At 36.1% G+C, this 9569-nt stretch overlaps 1 non-coding gene across 1 annotated transcript; it reads left to right on the forward strand.

Annotated features, from left to right (window-relative positions):
• Positions 1-1805: 1805 nt before the first annotated feature.
• Positions 1806-1911, forward strand: LOC141593294 (small nucleolar RNA R71). The gene has a single exon (XR_012521389.1). It is a non-coding gene; the product is annotated as a small nucleolar RNA R71 (small nucleolar RNA).
• The last annotated feature ends 7658 nt before the right edge of the window (positions 1912-9569 follow it).

Genomic DNA, 9569 nt, shown 5'->3' on the forward strand with positions numbered 1-9569 from the left:
TTGACATTTAATAGTGATTTTTACAAGTTGACCCGAGTTTTTGATAAATTGCTGATCAGTTTCTGTTTGGACCCACTGAATTGTAAAAAATATTTATAAAATGATTATTCGAGATTTGGGCTTAATCCTTTTTCTCATGTTTTGAAAACTCTTTATATTTTCTGGAAACTATATAAACTCAATGTAGAATGTAACGGTTATTTAATGGTAATTTTTGAAAGTTACCGCTTGACTTTGATTTTTGGAAACACGAGTTTTACTAAAAGTTCAATATAAATGTTTTATGAATTTTTAACCTAGGATAGTTGGAAGGTATGAGTGATGATAAAAGGACGTAAGGAGGGGTAAGCAAGGATATAATTAACCACACCTTGTTTTTATAGGTATAGAATGTTTAAAAATGTTAAGCCATCTTTGCTTAGGTAGAAGCTTATGTTGCCTTGTTTTTACTTTTATAGAACCATGCCTCCAAAGAGATCTACACCTACACCCTCTACCATGTACCAAGAGGAGATTGACCTTTTTATATCTATGAATGAAGCTTTGACTGCGGCACTGAAGGCTAAAGGGTCAGTTCAGGATCCAGCAAAGATGAGTGTTAATATCGCAAGGCACAACCCAACGAAGTATTACGGATTAGGTGAACCATCTTTACTTGGGGATTGGCATAGGGAGTTTGATAACCTTTTTGAGTTGCTAAGTTGTCCTGCGGAGTTGCAAGCAGATTAAGCTGCTTACTATTTGAGGGAAAAAGCGGGTTTGTGGTGGAATCGTAGTAAGGAGGTCATAAGAGAATCTTGGAGGGAGAGTGATGAATATTTTATCACTTGGAAGGGTTTCAAGGAGACTATGAGGGCTGTGTTTGTACCAGAACATGTTAGGAGAAATATGAGAGCTGAATTAAATTCTTTCAAAATGACTGATGAAATGACGGTGGAAATTGGCCCGTTTTCCTTTGAGAGCCAGAAGAGGCTAGTTGAGCCATTTGATTTTCTAGCATTTTGACTGTGGTATTGTGCGCTTGGTCACTCTTTTGCATTTGAGCCAACAATTCGGTTTGGGTCTTAGCCATCTGTATCACCAAGGCTTTATGTTCGCTTCCCCCTTGGTTATTTTGTTGGGCATTTGGGAGTGGATCTTGGGTTGGTTGGAAATTTTGTTGAGGTGGCCTTTGTTGTTGGTTTTGGCTTTGATTTTGATAGCCCGGTGGCTAATTGAACCTTTGTTGTGGTGGAACACAGACATTTTGTTGTTGAGGCACGAAATTGTTTTATGGTTGTTGGGGCACAAAGTTATTTTGTGGTTGAGGATTTAGCACATTGTTGCTTTTATAAGACGAATTCGGATGGAACTTTGTGTTGGGATTGTAAGTATTGGAAAAAGTTCCCGGTGGAACTGAAGTCTGTCTAAAGCTTTGAAAAGCATTTAACTCCTCAATAGTAGCTTGGCATAAAGCGGTGCAATGTCCTGCACCTCCACATTCTTCACAAATAACTATTTGGCTCGTAGTGGACATAACATTGACTTGTTGAAGAGAGGCACTTGCATCTCTGGCCTCCAATTGTTGTTGAAGCAATGTCGTTTGAGATTTCAAAATGGAAGTATCAGAAGATTACTCCTTACCCTTGATTGGTGCATTCCGGGAGTTGACATATTGAGCATCATGGATCGCCATTGCTTCAATTGTGCCATGAGCAATATCGGTGTCAATTTGATCAAACCGCCCATTGTTGGCGGAATCAAGAACTCTTCGAGACTCGGCACAACATCCATTGTAGAAAGTTACAGTAAGAAACCAAGGATCCACCCATGATGTGGGCATTATCTTTAAAATCCTTGTATCTCTCCCACGCATCATAAAGGCGCTCTAGTGCTTGTTGGCGGAATCCCGTGATTTGGCTCCTTAAAGTTTGAGTTTTCTCCGGTGGGAAATACTTTTGCTAGAAAGCAAGAGCCAAAGTGATGCGGGCGCACTTGAAGAAAATTAAAATGAATTCTTTATTAGTCGAAATGTAACTCACATTTCTGAAGGTTTCAAAATGGGCTCAAGTATCGTGAATATGATAACGTGGAAAAGCAATGGAGATGGGTTGGAGTTGGTTTAACCAACACATAATCCGTGGGGCTGCCAAGTCGGTTAGAGCTGCCTATGATTATTAGTTTCCTTAGTTTCCTTATTTTTGTTTTTCTTCTTCTAGTCAACAAATTTAAGGTAGTATTGTTGTTTCCTTATTTTTTTTCTTTCCTAATCTTATCAAGGTTGTAATACGGTAACTTTGCCATCATAAGAGTCGGTTTCCTTATCAGTTTAGGCGAGTGGTTTAGGGAAACTTAGGGAGTTTAAGGTCGGTCTATTAGGATAAATAGGGGTCATTCTAATCAGTTTTAATCATCCAAGTTTCAGAATTAATACAAGTTTTCTTATTGTGTGGTTATTGCTTGCGAGTTATAAGTTTCTTATTTGTTTCTTGCGAGGGAGAGATTTGAGTGTGAGTCAATCCTTACGAGGTGAGAGTCATACAAACCAGTCGTGTGTAATTTCGAGTTCCTTGCGAGGGAGGAGAGTTGATCACGTCATATCCTTTAAATTTTCGTTCGATATCATTAAAAAAACCAAAAAAATACACACTTTAATTCCGCTGCAATTTTATTATTCAAAAATCAAACAATAAAATCGTGATTATATTACATCAAATTGGTTACCAGAACCAGGTTATTAATTTGTTTCTTGACAAATTAATCTTGGGAAGTGAAGATGCTAGGTGATGCCGATTCAAGCAAGGGTGACGATATCTCAAGAACGCTTCAAAGTCAAATAAATGAGATGAAGGAATCTATGGCTGAATTGAAATATATGATGAAGAACCTTCCAATAGGACGTGGTAGAGGTCGAAGCTCAAGTAGAAGTAGATCACGAGGGTCAGATTCATAAAAGGATTATACAATTTCCAAACTCAAAAAAGGAAGCAAGAACGATGATGATCGAGGCCTAAAGCTTGACATACTTCATTTCAATGGTGATTTGGATCCTGAAAAGTTCTTGGATAGGATTAGACAAGCTGAACGAGTTTTTGAATACAAGGAGTACGATGAGCATAAACAATTCAACATAGCTATTCTAAAACTTACCAAATATTCATCGTTGTGGTATAAAAACTTGAAGAAACAGCGAAAACGAGAGAAGAAGAAGAAGAAGAAGATTGATACTTGGGAGAAGCTAAAGAAGCATCTTATGAAGAGATTCTTCCCTAAAGATTATGAACAAGAGAATTATCTAAAGTTGCAAGCTTTGTCACAAGATAATATGGCTGTGGCCGAGTATATCAAAGAATTCGAAAGGATGACGATTGTTTGTAATCTTGAAGAAAAGGAGGTGCTTAGAGTAGCGAGATTCATCTGGGGACTTACGACATCAATTGCTACTAGGGTCAAAGTTCAAAGCTATGATGGATTTGATGATGTGTGTCGTTTCACCTTAAAGTTTGAGAAGCATGATAAAGCAAGGAAATCCTATGCCTATTCAAGAGGATGAAATTCAGATTCGAGTTCTTATTCGGAGCCAGAATTTAGCAAGCCTAAGGAAGTTCAAATCAATGGCGTGAAAGACAAAGGCAAAGGAGTAGCCGTGGAGCCTACTAAAGGAAGTTCTATGAGGCAATGTTTCAAGTGTCAAGGCTATGAACATATAGCAAATTAATGTCCTCAAAAACGGGCTCTAACTATTCAAGAGCTATGTGAAATGACTCCTAAGTTTGTCACACCATAAAACGAGAGACCACGTCACGAGAATGACAACGAAGAAGGGAGAATGGTTTATGATGTCGAACCATTGAGTGATGATGATCAACAAGAGGAGGTAGTCCGCAATTTACATCTCCAAACTAGTCCGATCGTGGAAAAAGAGATTGAGTTTGTTGCTATTCACGAGGAAGAAGAAAAGCATGTCGAAAACAAGCTTCAATAAAAGCAAGTTGAGTATTTCAAGGACGTTCACGAAGAAGAAGCAGAAAAGCATGGAGAGAAGCCATGGAACAGTACAGATGACTGTCAGATTGTGGAGATGCCTTATCTTGCGCAAACATACAGTTTAGGGGACTGTCCGATTAATAATGATGAATCAAAAGGGGAAGACGAGATTGGCACAAATATTGTTGAACCATTAAATGAAGATAATAACGAAGATATTCCAAATATGTCCAATGGTTAGTCCGACGATTCTTGTTTATTACCAATTATGGGAAAGTAATTACTGCAGGATATACCTGTTTGGATTTTCAATTCAAAGAACCGTATAAGTCGCCACTTGATATATCAATTGACAAGAAACTATATGGTGGGAATTATCAATGTTACTTCGTGAGTTCGATTCATATGGAAGTTCAAGGTGATCTTATTATTTCAAACAAGTCTCGTTTTGATTTTGCTACACTTGTGCTAGGAGGGAGGTGGGGTGAAAGGCACAAGAAGGGATGGCTCGAAGGATATTGTCTCAACAACAAAGGGAATGGTTCTAGATGCTACAAGAGGATTGCTAAATTAGTGAAATTCGAAGAAATTCATGGGATCATAACTATTATCATGGTTAAGATTATGAGGTTCATTTTTGATCTAGGAGGCCTACATATCTTCGAAATTTGTGGACAAATTTTCTTAAGTAGGGGAGAATGATGCGGGAGCACTTGAAGAAAATTAAAATGAAAATGAAGTCTTGATTAGTCGAAATGTAACTCACATTTCTGAAGGTTTTAAAATGGGCTCAAGTATTGTGAATATGATAATGTGGAAAAACAATAGAGATGGGTTGGAGTCGGTTTAACCAACACGCAATCCGAAGGGCTGCCAAGTCGGTTCAGAGCTGCCTATGATTATTAGTTTCCTTATTTCTATTTTCTTTATTCTAGTCAATAAATTTAAGGTAGTATTGTTATTTCCTTATTGTTTCTTTCCTAATCTTATCAAGGTTGTAATAAGGCAATTTTACCATCATAAGGGTCGGTTTCCTTATCAGTTTAGGCGTGTGGTTTAGGGAAGCTTAGGAAGTTTAACGTCGGTCTATTTAGTATAAATAGGGGTCATTGTAATCCGTTTTAATCATCCAAGTTTCAGAATTAATACAAGTTTTCTTGTCGTGTAATTATTGCTTTCGAGTTATAAGTTTCATATTTGTTTCTTGCAAGGGAGAGATTTGAGTGTGAGTCAATCCTCACGAGGTGAGATTCATACAAACCAGTCGTGTGTAATTTCGAGTTCCTTGCGTGGGAGGAGAGCTTATGACGTCATATTCTTTAAATTTTCGTTCAATATCATAAACAAACCAAAAAAATAAACACTTTAATTCCACTGCAATTTTATTATTCAAAAATCAAACAATAAAATCGTGATTATTTTACATCACAAAGTCTCCCAATTGGTGATCCCCATGACTTCTCTATCAAGGCTATTGATCCATAGCTTAGCCTTGTCCTTCAATGAAAAAGGGAAAACTATCTCCCTTATTTAAGCTTGTGTGACTCTCGTTTGCCTAATCATGGAGCAATAGTCACAAAAATTTTGAACATGAAAATTGGGATCCTCTAAAGGACTTCTCCCAAATTGGCTTCTCTCCACAAGGTTAATGAAAGCCGGTTTTATCTCGAAATCTACGGCTCCTATTTGGGTAGTAGTGATACCTCTTGGAAGCATGGCTGCGGTGGGCTTGGAATGATCGGATAGCTTCACCATCTTTTTAATTGGAGATGGTGGTGGCAGTGGAGATGATGAACTATAACCTTCTTCCTTATCACAAATTCGGTAATTGGTACGAATACGACCCAAACCTCCGGGACTAGAAGATGCGTAAAGCTCTTTGAAATATTTGAGTCGGCCATGGAACGTTCTCTCGTGCTCCGAATCAAAGGAAATCAATTCTCTGGTACTAGAGGACCTGGGCATATGACACAAATCACAAGAAACTTGGAAGTAACGGTCTCAAGGAACAAGTGTTCCTTAAGATAAAAGAAAACAAGATATAAATTAACAATTCCAAAAGCAATAAAACCGTGCTCCACGGTAGCGGCGCCAAAGTTTGATATGATGTCGCAACCTAATCATAGATACCATAAACTTGGCTAACAAATTAATGTAGTAAGGTAGGGGTCGAACACAAGGAGACGGGAATTGCGTTATGAAATGCCATTAGTAGAATTCTATCTAGGTCGATTCAATTGGGTGTCTGGTTTGGTTTGACAAGTCGCGAATAAAATGATGTAAATTAATATGATAAAAGAGAGTCTAGGGGAGTCGGGTCACACATGCAATTATATAGATGTTCATGCTAAACTCGGAAAAGATAATATTGTGAATTGTTTAGGTCTTGTGATAACCACCTATCGGCCTTATTGTCAACCATAGAACGGGTCCTAACGAGCTCTCACTATGGCTAGGTCGGTCTAGTAAAACATGCTTAGTCTAATTCATTTTCGTGCCTCTCGAATTATAAAAGTGAATTAACAAATTAGTCAAAAATAGTGATCAATTATCTAAGATTAGCAAATAAAACAAGCATGTGATAGAAACTATTAAACAATATTACATCATCCTAAGTTAACATTTAAAAATATTAAACATGCATGACATCCCTATTCCCTAGACATATGAAACTACTCACTCATAAATTAGAAATAAGATTAATGGTGCATAAATTAATAAACAAGATTATAATGAAAATATAACGAAATGAAATGTTACGAATTGTGAGTAAACTAAACAAAGATAACATATGAAATGATGAAATTGCTAGTGATGAAATGCTAACGGAAATGGTATGAAATAAACTAATGGTGATAGTAACTTGATAATAAAATGTAATAACAAACTAATAATGCCAATGCTCATAATAATAATAATAATAATAATAATAATAATAATAATAATAATAATAATAATAATAATAATAATAATAATAATAATAATAATAATAATAATAATAATAATAATAATAATAATAATAATAATAATAATAATAATAATAAGAATAATAATAAGAATAATAATAATAATAATAATAATAATAATAATATAATAATAATAATAATAATAATAATAATAATAATAATAATAATAATAATAATAATAATAATAATAATAATAATAATAATAATAATAATAATAATAATAATAATAATAATAATAATAATAACTATGAGATAACGAGAATAAAAACTATGAAATAAACTAGAATTAAGATTACCGTAACAAGTAAATGGAACTCGAATATAGAAGAACACAATATGAAACCCAAATAACTTGAATGACAACTTGTATTATAAAGGACAAATGCTTAATGGAAATTGTTTATCACAAAGGAAAGATTGCTTAACAAAATGTAAACTAATGAAAACTAAGAGAATTGTGTTGCTTAGAGTATATGAAGGATGTAAAAGAGTGTAAAAATATATCCCCTAATGACGGATTAAGGCCCCTATTTATAGTAAAATTGGGGTGAAACGTAAAATTCCTAGGCCATGGTAACCCCGATCGGGGACAGGCCACCCCGATCAGGGACGCATCATTTCCGATTAATTGCTTTATTCCTTGATTAATTACATGAGTAATCCAATGTTGCGTCATTAAGGCCCTGAATTCTTCCGATTTAGAGCATCATTTGTCATCCTATGCTTCCAAGCTTGACTTGGTCTTTGGACTTTGTTTGGGCTTGACTTTCATTTCTTCATTTGTATCAACCCATGCTCACATTTCTTTATGCTCGGGATTCCTTCACTCGGTCTTCTCCAAGATGCCCTTCCTTTTGCATGTCTGATTTCTTTTAGCATCGTGATCTCTAGTGCTTGCACATATGACGGGAAAAAGCTATGAAAGCTACATTTCCTACAAAATACAATAAAAACAAGCAAAGACACTAGAACACGGAATTAGCTCACAAATACACTAATAAAAGTGTGATATTCAATCAAAACCGAGCTAAAATAAGGCGTAAAATCATATATAAAATAGATACATCATATACCCTCTGCAGAACAGTCCAAAATAAAGCATAAAGAGGGTCATTCCAGGTCACTTCAAGCTCGTTTTCAAGCACTTTGTCTAACAAATCCATATATATGTTCAAGTCATGTTCCTACGTGCCTAAATCAAGACTAGTATCGACAACAAGTCGAAATTTCGACAGCAATTTGATGGTGAGCGAGTCGTTGTTCACTCAATCAAACAACTAGTAAGTGGTTAAGTTGAGGTCGATCCACGGGACGGTGTGCTTTGGGTTCTCAGCTTATCTCTCTCAATATTTGCAAGTGTCACGATTTGGTTTGAGTTTTAAACTACACTACTATAATGGAAATGTAAACAAATGGATAACAAGGCAAGTAAATAAAGATGTAAACAAATGGTAAAGGACACTAAGGTGTCATGGGATCATAGGGTAATCATGGTGAGATACCATAAATGAGTCACATAGATGCAAGCAATTATTATTGTTGGAATCGAGTTAGCTTATGTCTTACAATTCCTAGGGAGACTTAAGTATCCGAGCCGAGTTGGTCACAACTTTACAGCACCTACATCGACTTGGTTCTCCCTATTCAATTATATGCATGGTCTAACAAGCCTTGAGTTAGTTTATATCTTACAAGTCTTGTTGAAAGGATAAGAGAATCATGCTACGTTGTCAATCAAACATTTCATCAAATATAGGATATGCATAAGTTAAAAGTACAATAACCAAGCATTCATATGAACTCATTAAGCATATATTTGTCCCATAATTTCTCCACTAATCCCCCACTAATCCCCCACTAACCCTAGCTAGAAGACTACTCACTACACATCATGATTATTATGCTAGCAATGGTGTCAAACATCACAACACAAGTGAACATGATGATTAAGCAAGATAATAAACAAAGGATTAAGAAGTAAATAAAGAGAGATTAGGAAAGTTACCAACTTGGAAAGTAAAGATAAATATAAATAAAGGAGAATCCTTGAATAAAGATGGAGACTTGTCACTTAGTCTTCAAATACATACCCAAGAGATCCAAATGTAAATAACTTGAGATGAACAAAGGGAATTGAAGAACAATAGAAGAAACCTTTGATTAATGGTGGAGAGTTGTCAATTCCCCAATACAAACCCAAGAATTCTTCAAGTGCAAAGCTAGATCTAAGATTGTTTTAGAAAATAATCGAGGAAAGATTAATGTGCAATTTATGGAATGATTAAAGACTAATCTACTCCTAATCTAATCTAAGAGTGCTTAATCTAATATAAGGGGACTCAACCCTCAATTTATTACAAAGAGGGTATATACAGTGGTACAAGGATTAGGTTAACTAAGGGCTTAAATGACGATTAAGCCCCTTAATTGAAGTCCGACGCCTTGAAAGTCCTAGGAGGGGACGCACGTCCTTCCTCTGATGGACGTTTATCTTGCACTGAGGGACGCCTGTCCTGGATTGGGGATGCCCGTCCTGAGCTTGGGGACGCCCGGGCTAGTTTTGGGACGCCCGTCCTGTGCTGCATTTCTTCTTCTTCTTCTTCTTGTTTTGGCTGCCCCCTAACTCGTGGGGGTCCT

The sequence above is a fragment of the Silene latifolia genome, chromosome 7, assembly GCF_048544455.1.
Source record: "Silene latifolia isolate original U9 population chromosome 7, ASM4854445v1, whole genome shotgun sequence".
NCBI classification, from domain to species: Eukaryota; Viridiplantae; Streptophyta; class Magnoliopsida; order Caryophyllales; family Caryophyllaceae; genus Silene; species Silene latifolia.